The 14,771-nt window shown below is 36.1% G+C and overlaps 1 long non-coding RNA gene across 1 annotated transcript in view; it reads left to right on the top strand.

Annotated features, from left to right (window-relative positions):
• The window catches only part of LOC147576839 (uncharacterized), a 100,515-nt gene extending 86,683 nt beyond the window's left edge, over nt 1-13,832 (top strand). Inside the window, exon 3 of the long non-coding RNA XR_015241198.1 lies at nt 13,055-13,832. This is a non-coding gene — a long non-coding RNA (uncharacterized LOC147576839). The remainder of the gene's footprint in view (nt 1-13,054) is intronic.
• Nucleotides 13,833-14,771: the final 939 nt, after the last annotated feature.

Genomic DNA, 14,771 nt, shown 5'->3' with positions numbered 1-14,771 from the left:
ACGTGAACTTTATCTGGGGCAGGCTGGCACCCAGCTGCAGTTTCTGGGCATCGGCAGCAGCACAGTCCCGTGAACATTTCTGGGTGAGGCCAGCACCCAGCCATTGCTCACTGAGACCCTCCCACAGAGGGGCAGAATGGGACAAAGCCACAGCCTGTCAGAAGTAAGGGGTCTGGAAAAACAGCCGCACCTAAGATAAAACTCAGGAAAGAGGTGCTGCCTGGGGCTTGGTCACAGACAGTGTAAAAGCAGGGAGTGGATGGAAGCCAGAGAAAAAATGTGCAAGATTGCTGACCATGGAGAACAGAGTTCCAATACTAGAGACTGGGCAGCTGGGTGATTCCATTTTCACCTCTCCAGTGCATGCGAGCATACACACCTACAAGCGCCACAACAATCCACACCAGTAAGCTAGGCAGCGCCATCTAGTGGAGAATGGAGATGTTGCACTAAGCCCCACCCAACTGGGCCAACCTCCCTCTTCAGGAACAAAAGTCTCTCTGCCTGCTTAGCTTACAGACTATAAAGCATTTCATGGTTTGACTTCTAGGGGAAAACAAAGTAATTTCAATCGTGTTTCAGTCTGTTCACTGGTTCGTCTATTCAATTTTCTTTCTTTTTTTTTTCTCCTTTTCGTTTCTTTTCTTTTTCTTGAATATGGAAAGAGAAAAAGTATTTTTATTTTCAATTTTTATTAAAAATATTTTTATTTAATTTTTCTACTATATTCTCTACTTTTTTGTAAATTTTTCAAATTCTTTTTTACTTCAATCATTTCTTTTTATTCTATTTAATTGTATTCATTTATTCCAACTTTCAAATGATTTCTTTTTTTTTCTTTTTCCCCACTTTTTTCTCTAGAATCACTTATTTGGGAGCTAGAATTTATAGGAGCTGGAATCATTTATTTGATTTTGTGTGTGTGTGTGTGCATGTGTGTGTTGTTTTTAATTTTTTTAGTTTTAATTTCTTTTACTTTTAATTTAAAAATTTTTTTACCTCATTAATTCCTTTTCTTCCTTCAAAATGACAAAATGAAGGAATTCACCCCAAAAGAAAGAGCAGGAAGAAATGACAGCCAGGGACTTAACCAACACAGATACAAACAAAATGTCTGAACCAGAATTTAGAATCACGATAATAAGAATATTAGCTGGAGTGTAAAATAAATTTGAATCCCTTTCTGTGGATATAAAGGAAGTAAATCTAGTCAGGATGAAATAAAAAATGCTATAACTGAGCTACAATCTCGAATGGATGCCACGGCAGCAAGGATGGATGAGGCAGAGCAGCAAATCAGCGATATAGAGGACAAACTTGTGAAGAATAATGAAGCAGAAAAAAAGAGGGAGAATAAGGTAAAAGAGCACAATTTAAGAATTAGAGAAATCAGTGACTCATTAAAAAGGAACACAGAATCATAGGGGTCCCAGAAGAGGAAGAGAGAGAAAAAGGGGTAGTAATGTTATCTGAGCAAATCATAGTGGAAAACTTTCCTAACCTGGGAAAAGACACAGACATCAAAATGCAGGAAGGACAGAGGACTCCCATTAGATTCAACAAAAACTGACCATTGACAAGGCATATCAGAGTCAAATTCACAAAATACTCAGAAAAGTAAAGAATCATGACAGCAGCAAGGGAAAAGTGTCCTTAGCCTACAAGGGAAGACAGATCAGGTTCACAGAAGACCTATCCACAGAAACTTGACAGGCCAGAAAGGAGCGGCAGGATGTATTCAATGTACTGAATCAGAAAAATATGCAGCCAAGAATTCTTTATCCAGCAAGGCTGTCATTCAAAATAGGAGAGATTAAAAGTTTCCCAGACAAACAAAAATTAAAGGAGTTTGTGACCACTACACCAGCCCTGCAAGAAGTTGTAAGGGGGACTATCTGAGGGTAGAGAATACAAAATACATACATACATACATACATACATACATACCAAAAGCAACAAAGACTAGAAAGGACCAGAGAACACCACCAGAAACTCCAACTCTACAAGAAACATAATGGCAATAAATTCATATCTTTCAGTACTCCTCTAAACATCAATGGACTAAATGCTCTAGTCAAAAGATGTAGGGTAACAGACTGGATCAGAAAACAAGATCCATCTATATGCTGTTTACAAGAGACACATTTGAGACCTAAAGACACTTTCAGATTGAAAGTAAGGGGATGGAGAACCATTTACCATACTAATTATTGACAAAAGAAAGCCAGATTAGCCCCATTTATATCAGATAATCTAGACTTTAAAATAAAGACTGTAACAAGAGATAAAGAAAGGCTTTATATCATAATTAAGGGGTCTATCCACCAAGAAGACCTAACAATTGTAAACATTTATGCTCCAAATGTGAAGCACCCAAATATATAAATCAATTAATAACAGACATAAAGAAACTCATTGATAATAGTACCATAATAGCAGGGGACTTCAACACCACACTCACAGCAATGGACAGATCATCTAATCAGAAAATCAACAAGGAAACAATGGTTTTGAATGACACACTGGACCACATGGACTTAACAGATATTTTCAGAACACTTCACCCTAAAGCAGCAGAATATACATTCTTCTCCAGTGCATATGGAATGTTCTCCAGAATAGATCACATACTGGGATGCAAATCAGCCCTCAAAAAGTACAAAAGGGTTGATCATACAGTGAATATTTTCAGACCACAAAGCTATGAAACTCAAAATCAACCACAAGAAAAAATTTGGAAAAATAACAAATACATGGAGACTAAAGAACGTTCTACTAAAGAATGAATGGGCTAACCAAGAAGTTAAAGAAGAAATTAAAAAGTACATGGAAGCCAATGAAAATGATGACACCACAACCCCAAACCTCTGGGATGCAACACAGGCAGTCATAAGAGGAAAATATATAGCAATCCAGGCCTTCCTCAAAAAGGAAGAAGAAATGTCTGAGATATACAACCTATCCTTACACCTTAAGGAGCTGGAAAAAGAACAGCAATAAAACCCAAACGAGCAAAAGACAGGAAATAATAAAGATTAGAGCAGAAATTAATGCTATCAAAACAAACAAACAAACAAACAGTAGAACAGATCAATGAAACCAGAAGCTGGTCCTTTGAAAGAATTAACAAAATTGATAAACCACTAGCCAGTTTGATCAAATAGAAAAAGGAAAGAACCCAAATAAATAAAATCAAGAATTAAAGAGGAGAGATCACAGCAGAAACAAAAACAATAATAAGATAATATTATGAGCAATAATATGCCAATAAAATGGGCAATCTGGAAGAAATGGACAAATTCCTAGAAACATACACACTACCAAAACTGAAAGAGGAAGAAATAGAAAAATTGAACAGACCCATAACCAGTAAGGAAATCGAATTAGTAATCAAAAATCTGTCAAAAGATAAGAGTCCAAGGCCAGATGGCTTTCCAAGGGAATTCTACCAAACATTTAAAGAAGAGTTAACACCTATTCTCTTGAAGCTGTCCCAAAAAAAAAAAAAAAAAAAAAAGAAGAAGAAGAAGAAAAGAAAAGAAATGGAAGGAAAACTTCCAAACTCTATGAAGCCAGCATTACCTTGATTCCAAAACCAGACAAAGATCCCACTAAAAAGGAGAACTAAAGACCAATTTCCCTGATGAACATGGTTGCAAAAATCTTCAACAAGTCAACCAGATCTAGCAATACATTAAAAAAAAATATTCACCACGACCAAATGGAATTTATACCTGGGCTGCAAGGCTGGTTCAATATCCACAAAACAATGCGATTCATCACATCAATAAAAGAAAGGACAAGACCTACCTGATCCTCCAAATAGGTGCAGAGAAAGCATTTGATAAAACACAGTATTGTTTCTTGATAAAAACCCTGAAGAAAGTAGGGATAGAAATATCATACCTTGAGATCAAAAAAGCCGTATATGAAAGACACAACGCTAATATCATCCTCAATGGGGAAAAACTGAGAGCTTTCCTTCTAGGGTCAGGAACAACACAGGGATGTCCACTCTCACCACTGTTACTCAACATAGTTTTGGAAGTCTTAGCCTTAGCAATGAGACAACACAAAGAAATGAAAGGCATCCAAATCAGCCAGGAGGAGGCCAAACTTTTACTCTTCACAGATGACATGATACTCTATGTGGAAAACCCAAAAGATTCCACCAAAAAGCTGCTAGGAGTGATCCAAGAATTCAGCAATGTTGCAGGATATAAAATCAATGCACAGAAATCGGTTGCATTTCTATATACCAACAATGAAGTAACAGAAAGAGAAATCAAGGAATCTATCCCATTTACAATTGCCCCAAAAACCCATAAAATACCAGGAATAAATCTAACCAAAGAGGTGAAAAATCTATATACTTAAAGCTGTAGAAATCTTATGAAAGAAATTGAAGAAGACACTAAAAAAATGGAAAAATATTCCATGCTCCTGGATAGGAAGAAAAATATTGTTAAAATGTCAATACTACCCAAATCAATCTATATATTTAATGCAATCCCTATTGAAATAACACCAGCATTCTTCACAGAGCTAGAACAAACAATCCATAATTTTTATGGAACCAGAAAAGACCCCGAATAGCCAAAGCAATCTTGAAAAAGAAAACCAAAGCAAATCACAATCCTGGACTTCAAGCTGTAATACAAAGTTGTAATAATCAAGAGAGTATGGTAGTGGCACAAGAACAGACACTCTGATCAATGGAACGGAATAGAGAACCCCTAAATGGACCCACAAACATGGCCAACTAGTCCTTGAGAAAGTAGGAAAGAATATCCAGTGGAATAAAGACAGTCTTTCCAGCAAGTGGTGCTAGGAAAACTGGACAGTGACATGCAGAAAAATGAACCTGCACCACTTTCTTACACCATACACAAAAATAAATTCAAAATGGATGAAAGACTTAAATGTAAGACAGGAAGCCATCAAAATCCTAGAGGAGAAAATAGGCAGCCACCTCTTTGACCTTGGCTCCAGCAACTTCTTACTTGATATGTCTCTGGAGGCAAGGGAAACAAAAGCAAAAATGACCTATTGGGACCTCATTAAAATAAAAAGCTTCTGCACAGTGAAGGAAACAGTCAGCAAAACTAAAAGGCAACCAATGTAATGGGAGAAGATACTTCAAACAACCTATCAGATAAAGGGTTAGTATCCAAAATCTATAAAGAACTTATCAAACTCAACACCCAAACACCAAATAATCCAGTGAAGAAATGGGCAAAAGACATGAATAGACACTTCTCCAAAAACGACATCCAGATGGCCAACCGACACATAAAAAAAAAAAATGCTCAACATCACTCATCATCAGGGAAATACAAATCAAAACCTAAATGAGATACCACCTCAAACCTGTCAGAATGGCTAACATTAGCAATTCAGGTAACAACAGATGTTGGTGAGGATTCGGAGGAAGAAGATCTCTTTTGCACTGCTGATGGGAATGCAAACTAGTGCAGCCACTCTGGAAAACGGTATGGAGTTTCCTCCAAAAATTAAAATTATAACTACCCTACTATCCAGCAACTGCATTGCTAGGTATTTATTCAAAGGATAGAGGTATGCTGTTTCAAAGGGGCACATGCTCCCCAATGTTTATAGCAGCACTATCAACAATAGCCAAAGTGTGGAAAGAGCCCAAATGTCCAATGATGGATGAATGGATAAAGAAGATATGGTACACACACACACACACACACACACACACACACACACACACGCACACACACAATGGAGTATTACTCAGCAATCAAACTAATAAAATCTTGCCATTTACAACTACATGGATGGAACTAGAGGGTATTATGCTAAGGGAAATTAGTCAGTCAGAGAAATACAAATATCATATGACTTCACTCACATGAGGACTTTAATACAGAGAACAGATGAACATAAGGGGAGGGAAGAAAAAATAATATAAAAATAGGTAGGGGGACAAAACATAAGAGACTCTTAAATATGGAGAACAAACAGAGGGTTACTGGAACGGTTGTGGGAGGGGGGGATGGGCTAAATGGGAAACTATTGTTGCACTGTATGCTAACTAACTTGGATGTAAATTAAAAAAATAAGACAAAATGAAAAAAAATAAATAATAGGAAAAATTGTATGTGGAGTAAAGGGAGGGGGGAATATATGGGAACTCTCTTTGATTTCTGAGCAATTTTTAGGTAATAAATCCAAAATTTATTTAAATAATAAGCTCTAATGAAAATTCATGTTAAAAAAAGAAAAAATACACATACCTATGTGTATGTGTAGGTGTATAAATATGAATTATATATTTCTTCTGAATGCTTGGCATATTTTATATCTTGTCACTGAAGTGAGTGAATTCTAAGGAATTTGAATGTATATCATTTAATGCCATTATCCTGGACAAGTTTTGATTACCTGAGCAATCATATATCTATAGTGAAGTTATCATTGAGTCCTATTTTTACTAAGTTTTCTAGGTAATCATAATTCCTGGTTTTTCCAGTTGTTATGATGAATTAAGAGTGAAAATATTGGTTACCTTGGGTTTCTCTGATTGCCAATGAAGCATATTTTTGCAATTTTTAGTAAATAAATTAAAATTTTTTTTTCAACATTTATTTTTGGGACAGAGAGAGACAAAGCATGAACGGGGGAGGGGCAGAGAGAGGGAGACACAGAATCGGAAACAGGCTCCAGGCTCTGAGCCATCAGCCCAGAGCCTGACGCGGGGCTCGAACTCCCGGACCGTGAGATCGTGACCTGGCTGAAGTCGGACGCTCAACCGACTGCACCACCCAGGCGCCCCGAAATTTAAAAATTCTATAAATCACAAAATAACAAACTATAGAAGTGGATGAAATACCACTGAATACACACAAATGCACACATTACTCGGTTCTTCACAAAAAGTTTTGAAACAGTAAAATAAGCAAGTTGGCAAGTTTTTAATTACATACAGTGACTACTAAAATTCTTCCTTAAATGAAAGAAATTAAAATTATTTGATTTAATGTTTTGTGGAAATTATCATTCTTGCAATGTCAGGGTAACTGATGCATTTAGTATATTAAATATACTTCATCTTTATACAGTTACAGATATGCCAAGGCTATTAGAAACAGATGGAACAGATGGAACAGACTATTCCATGTAAATCTCATAATCCAAATCTAAGCTGAATGTTTGTATATTTTTTCAGACTAACCTTAAAGTGATAATAGAGATTTCTTCAGGAGCTGTTTCTGAGACAATGATTCAAGTGCAAGCAATTAACTTGGAAGGTGGGAGGTAGAGGATAAGGGAGTGAGGAAGTTAGACAACTGAAATGGAAGGGAGCAATGTTGAGTTTATTATTGAGCCAATTATTACTGTAGGCGATAGGAATGCTTGTGTAGGGTATACTCTTCAGATCTGCACTGTCTGCAAATTGACAGACTTGGAGTTTCTACACCAATTTTCATCAGTTGGATGAGGCCTGCTCTCAGGTAGCATTGATTCCCCAACTCTCTGGCCTGGAGCATAGAAAGGAAAGAATGTTTCAGTGGCTAGAAAAAGACTGTAGGCAAAGAAATACATGTCTTATTGGAAGAATTTGGGGCTATGTGAATAAAAGTGATTAAGAGATTTATTGGGCACTACAATCATCTGCTATACTTAAGATCTTATCAGCTATAGTGTTACCAAATTATTATCATTGTTGTTTTTACTACTGCTACTATTTTAATTTAAATTTTACCATGTTACTAGGGAATGTTTCTTAATTGTCCCTTAAAGAAGGAATTAAACCCGTTCATGCTCTGTCTCTCTCTGTCCCTAAAATAAATAAATGTTGAAAAAAAAAAAATTTAAAAAAAAAAGGGGCGCCTGGGTGGCGCAGTCGGTTAAGCCTCCGACTTCAGCCAGGTCACGATCTCACGGTCAGTGGGTTCGAGCCCCGCGTCAGGCTCTGGGCTGATGGCTCAGAGCCTGGAGCCTGTTTCCAATTCTGTGTCTCCCTCTCTCTCTGCTCCTCCCCCGTTCATGCTCTGTCTCTCTCTGTCCCTAAAATAAATAAATGTTGAAAAAAAAAAAAAAAAAAAATTTAAAAAAGAAGGAATTAAAGGTTTAGTCCACCATGCAACTAAGAAATTAATTGAAAAAAAAAATAGAGTGAAAGTATTCTAATTGCCACAGTTTACCAGCATTTTCATTCAGGCATTGAATGAACTTATTATTCCTGTAAAACATTTTGACTTAATGAACAGCTATTCATTTCATTAGTGAAATTCTAGTTCACATCTAGTTCATATCATGTCTCTTATGTAATGTTAAGGAGTTATGGTGGAGGGTAAGGGGCACAACAGGTATCCCATGGAGATTCCTTTGGTCTCCAAGGTAGCACTGAAAGTAACTTAGAGCTTGAGAGACACCTGTGTGGCTCAGTTCATTGAGCAACTGACTCTTGATTTTGTCTCAGGTCATGACTGTATGGTTTCTGAGATCAAGCCTCCTGTTAGGCTCTGCACTGAAAGCACAGAACCTTCATGGGATACTTTCTCCCCTCTTTGTCAGTCCCTCCCCTAGTTACACTCATGGACACGCTCTCTCTCAAAATGAGTAAACATTTTAAAAAAGTAACTTAGAGCTTGAAATTAGAGCCAGATTAGATGGATTCAAAACTGGGTTTTTTTTATTTATTTTGGATTGTGTGACCTATGTTAAATTACCCTCTTGTGTCTCAGTTTATTTGTATAAAAAATGGAAATATATGAACATATCTAACTTCGAAGTTTATAGCGTGAATTAGATACACGCATGTAACTAATATATATGTGTACATATGTGTGTGGGGGGCCATTTCCATTAACAAATATGTACCAGTTTCCTTCCAAACTGAGTTTATACAGTTGGGTTCAGGTAACTTGAAAAGAGTAGTCTTGAATGCCACGTTTTGAACAATGTAACTTAAGAGTTTTTTGTTTTGTCAGAGGAGAAATAAGAGAACATTTACAGAGCTGTGCAAATAAATATATTTTGTATTTCAAAAGGCATTTAACTTTTCTCCTATTTGATTTATTTCACCTTTAATGTATATTAGCATGAGTACTTATGATAATCACCTTTAATTGCCAAACACTGATTTATTAATAACCTGTTCTGTGCCACCACTCTGAGATTTAAGAAAAATAAGAAGACACCATCAAGGAGATTATAATGTATCTGAAGATCATTTCTCACTTATATTTATTTACCTAGTTTGCTTCTTGAGTGCAATCGGAACTAAGATGATTATTTTCTTTGTTACAAGATTGATCAGTTATAAAATAAACATTCTGCTCAGAACTTTTACAGTTTGAAAACTTGGATAGCTATGAACATTTAAAATCATTTAGATATACCTAAATTCATTTTTCTGAAGAGAATTTTTCCTTGGTCAGCATAATGTTTGTTTGTAGAGTGCTTAAGTGAATATACTATCATCTTTGATTAAAAAGAAATAAAAAGAGGGGCGCCTGGGTGGCGCAGTCGGTTAAGCGTCCGACTTCGGCCAGGTCACGATCTCGCGGTCCGTGAGTTCGAGCCCCGCGTCAGGCTCTGGGCTGATGGCTCAGAGCCTGGAGCCTGTTTCCGATTCTGTGTCTCCCTCTCTCTCTGCCCCTCCCCCATTCATGCTCTGTCTCTCTCTGTCCCAAAAATAAATAAACGTTGAAAAAAAAAATTAAAAAAAAAATAAAAAGAAATAAAAAGAGCAAATTGAAAGCTACAACCTCTTTTTTTTTTTTTTAATTTTTTTTTTCAACTTTTATTTATTTTTGGGACAGAGAGAGACAGAGCATGAACGGGGGAGGGGCAGAGAGAGAGGGAGACACAGAATCGGAAACAGGCTCCAGGCTCTGAGCCATCAGCCCAGAGCCTGACGCGGGGCTCGAACTCACGGACCGCGAGATCGTGACCTGGCCGAAGTCGGACGCTTAACCGACTGCGCCACCCAGGCGCCCCTACAACCTAATTCTTAAATGTTTAGTTACTTGAAATTATCCAGCACATTGGGGAAAAAAAAAACAGTTACAAAAATAGCATTAGTTAGACTTTATGAATTGAAGAAACTCTCAAAAATATTTGATTACTTTAGAGAACACACAATAGGTATGTAAATCAAGAGTCAATTGTAAGCATACAAGTAAATTTTGATTGTAGAATATGTAATATCTTGAAAATTCCATTTCTATTTTAAAAGAAACTTTAGAAATATTTTAAAGTTAAACACCTAAAAGTAAACAATTCTGAAAGAATAAAAATGTACCTATTTTTATAAAAATACTCAGAAAACCAAATAACCTCAACTTTGACAAAAATGGAAAAAAGACAAACAAGGTTGGTAGATTAGAATGCAGCCAAAGGTCATACATTATAGCCTATAAAACTAGAAAATCAACCTGTGTATATTTTAATCCCATTTCCCACTTTGTGACAAATTTCTTTGGGAATGCAAAGTTATATACCATAAGGTCTCTGCCTTTTTGAAAAATTGAGAAATTAAAATTAACTTAATCATTGGTATATTACATTAAGTTAATTGGCCCTATATCCTACAATAAAAGGAAAATGATATAAAAGAAATTTAAGTTTTATTGGCAAAACGAATTCTTCCAGGTCACAAGCATATAAGTAAATACAATTTAGTCAGACTTACTCAAATAGCACACTACAGTACAAATGATAGTAAGACCATAACAGTATGATGCCTTTATTCAATTATTTGCCCATATAGATTAAGAACCAATTTTTATGCTGTGCACTGAGCTTGGTACTGGAGATAAAATAGTTATATTACTCAATAGGATAGCCAATGTAACAGTTAGGAGTGAACAAATTAGGATAAGGGATTTTCAAAATAAGCTGACTTTTTAAAATTATTTTCCCAGGCCTAGGTGAGCTTCACTTACAGTTACATTTATATTGCTATATTTCTTTCAATTATACAAGTTACTTATAATTAAGCTCTGTGATTCTGTGTATATTCAATATATTTGATGTTTTAAATTGATAGTCTTATTTTAGCACTTATTCTTATTTGCATTTTTAAATATATTTTATTATCATTTATGTGTTTATTTCATATATTTTGTTCTTTTTTTTTTATTTTAATTTTTTTTCAACGTTTATTTATTTTTGGGACAGAGAGAGACAGAGCATGAACGGGGGAGGGTCAGAGAGAGAGGGAGACACAGAATCGGAAACAGGCTCCAGGCTCTGAGCCATCAGCCCAGAGCCTGACGCGGGGCTCGAACTCACGGACCGCGAGATCGTGACCTGGCTGAAGTCGGGCGCTTAACCGACTGCGCCACCCAGGCGCCCCACATATATTTTGTTCTTATAAAAATCATCTGGCCAACACAAATTTCTAGCAAATCTTCAGGTATTTATTAATTTTGAATATCATTAAATTTTTTCTTTTATGAATAAAAGTCCTCTTAAAATAGCCACCTGAGTATCTCTACAAAGCTTCATCATAATAAACCTATTTATTACATTAATAAAATAGGTGATTAAGTATCAGATATTCTCAACACAGAAGTTTGACTTATGGGAAGGTATTTCACTTATGTATTGAATAAATTTACCAGTATTATTAGTGGTGATGATTTAATGTCTTAGAGAACCCATCAATAGTGCAATCGAAGCAGTAGTCATGAGCATAGAACATGAGATGTAATTTTTTTTCTTTGAGGGAAGATACTGAGGATTTGTGTATTAACACACAATTCGGGCATAGAAAATCCTGTTTTCTTATTTTTCTTCTCTTTGGATTTTTTGAAAGGATATTTAGAACCCAAGTTCTAAAGGTTAGTTACAAGAATAAAAACTGAGCAGCAGGATAATTTCTCTAGGAGTATATAATAGAAGCAGAAGGTAGATAGATAATATGACATAATCTTTATGATATAGAACCTCATCAATGGGATTTAACAATCCTAGGGCAATACTAGTGTCTTTGTAAATTTAATAAAATACATTAACTTATTCCTCAGAATATTTCAGAAATATCTAGAGACATGATTTTACAACAAATTTATGAACTGATTAAGAACTCTTGATCTTATCTCTAAGATCCTTTCAATCCTTAATATTTTCTATCTTTATAACCAAGTCATAGAGTTATGCTTCAGATTGTAATCTAATTGCCCACATAACCTGGGCCAAGGAGGGTGACTAGAGTGTTCCAGTAGGTAAGTTTGAGGTTACCCAAAATAAACATTGTTTATTGAGGGCAGTATGTTTAAGAAGAAAAATAGATTAAAATTTAAAGGTAATTTCAAATATCACTGATATGAAAGTAAATATAATTTATCATTTTCCTAATAAATATTTTTAAATCTTATTTCCCATTTTTAATGTATTTTCATTAGGATATATCTAAAGTATATTTGATCTCACATTATGAGGGGCTTAAAAGAGCAATATATTCAGGGTTCTGGTTAGCAGCTCAAAGAAGAGTAGAGCTGGAAATTCTCACAACAACTAAAAATCTGGAGTAACTGTAAATTAACAACTTTTCTCGAATTCATTAGAGAACTAAAGTTGCAAGTCAAACTTATAACAGAAATTTGGAAAGAGAAAGGTACCTTCAGGGAGGAAAAAGCCCAGAACATTTGATTACCTAAGGCAGATACTATCTGGGCCAAACAAGGCAATAGAGTGATTAAACTAGAAAGTTTTAATGAGTTTCTGAAGACCAGTGTGAGCTAGTGTGAGAGTATGACTCTGAAGATGATAGACACAAGGGTTCTCAACCTCTTGCAAATGTTTTCTCCAGGAACCCACTGGAATCTTACAGAATGGATCAGGGACAATCTAGAGAGAGTTCTGATTTACTGACTGATGGAAGGGAACAACAGCCATTGCTGAAATCTGCCCTGGCTTATTTATATTGCTTCTAACACAAAACAAAAGACTCCAGAAAGAAAGTCCTCAAAACCTGTAGTTTGTGGGTACTGGCAAAATCCCATTGCAACTAGGGTGGGGAATGGAACCCAATACCTAAAATTTACCTAGACCTATCTCTCTTAATTAACAGATGCCTTCATCTTCAGGGGATGGACCGCAATACTATTACCTGAGGACATTGGAGGAAACCCTGTACAGTGGAAGAAGGATTTAGATAATAAAAACAATCATCACCCATGGAAAAAGGGCAAAGATACATACTCGGCCCAGTATTGTGATTAAAGGAGGGACAAATAGTTTTGAAGTCCACACCTTCTATTCCAGTTTCACAATGCCCACCTAAGAGTTTAAGCTTTTAAGCAGATCAAAGAACCTGCCATTCTCTTTCACCTCCCACCAACATGCTAATAGATTAAGTCTTTTGCAAAAATATAACTAAATAACCTATATTAATTTACATACAACCACATTTGGAAGGCATTGGTGAGCAATCAATGTACATAGGACTTGAGGGGCTATAGTATTTGACAAAAGGAAACATAATATATTAATGTTCATTCTCACCTTAATGGTATTTCCAAATCATAGTGTGGGGCAGTGGAGTGCAAGTAAAAACCAAAAGTATTACTGCTGCTGGGAGAGACTGAAGTTTAATTTCATCAGACTGTGATTTCAGAAACATCGGGGCGCCTGGGTGGCTCAGTCGGTTGAGCATCCGACTTTGGCCCAGGTCGTGATCTCGCAGTCCATGGGTTCGAGCCCCGCATCGGGCTCTGTGCTGACAGCTCAGAGCCGGGAGCCTGTTTCAGATTCTGTGTCTCCCTCTCTCTCTGACCCTCCTCTGTTCATGCTCTGTCTCTCCCTGTCTCAAAAATAAATAAACATTAAAAAAAAAAAAAGAAACATAACGAATAGAGGAAAGAACTGTAGAGAAGGGACACAGAAATCTATATACAAATACCACTCAACTTTTTTGAGTCCTGAGCTGTACATTTCAAAAGTACATGGTACAGCTTTAAGTTGCTCAGAAGAACAGAACAGTGGAGGGGATAAAATGCTGACTAGAGATTTCAGAAACTAGAAGGCATGTAATGCCGTATCAATGTGAATGAGCTGTTAGAGTGTGGGCTTTTAGTTGAAAACTCGTAAGGTCACAAATTTTGAGGAAGGGACATAAGTTAAAATTAATTACCCCTACCTAGGAATAGCACTACACCTTAAGAGTAGGAGGAAAAAATGAAATAGACCCACCCATAAAACAATCAGTCAACATCAAGGTGATCAATTACTCCCAATTCCAGAAGAAAGTCAGAATAAATATCTCGCTTTAGAAAACAGATTTATTTACCTTGTACTAAAGGTTTTTAAAAGTCAATGAGTATTATGATTCATTATGTGGTTTTTTACAGTATAAAGAATATACTATTTTCTATGGCTAAACATACTAAAGCATATACTGTTTTCTATTGTTTTTCTAGCCGTGAAATTCCTTCTTTTCTTAAAGTTTATTATTTTGGTTGGGGGGAGAGGAGAGCAGAGTCAGAGAGAAGGGGAGATAGAGAGAGAGAGAGAGGGAGAGAATTCCAAAATTCCAATCAGGTTCCACACTGTCAGCATGGAGCCCAATGAGGGGCTCAAAAACATGAACCTTGAAATCATGACCTGAGCCGAAACTAAGAGTCAGATGCTTAACCGACAGAGCCACCCAGGCACCCCAAAATTCCTTCTTTTGACTCAAGTGGCTTAAAAATTTTCCTATATAGACCTTACTGTCTAATTCTTCTTTTATACTTGAATGAATCAGTTATTCCATCCATCTTTTACATTAATACTATTTTATATTTATA

Source organism: Puma concolor, chromosome D1 (assembly GCF_028749965.1).
Source record: "Puma concolor isolate L17-30 chromosome D1, mPumCon1.1.hap2, whole genome shotgun sequence".
Taxonomy (NCBI): Eukaryota; Metazoa; Chordata; class Mammalia; order Carnivora; family Felidae; genus Puma; species Puma concolor.
This window is presented reverse-complemented; position numbering and strand designations above follow the sequence as displayed.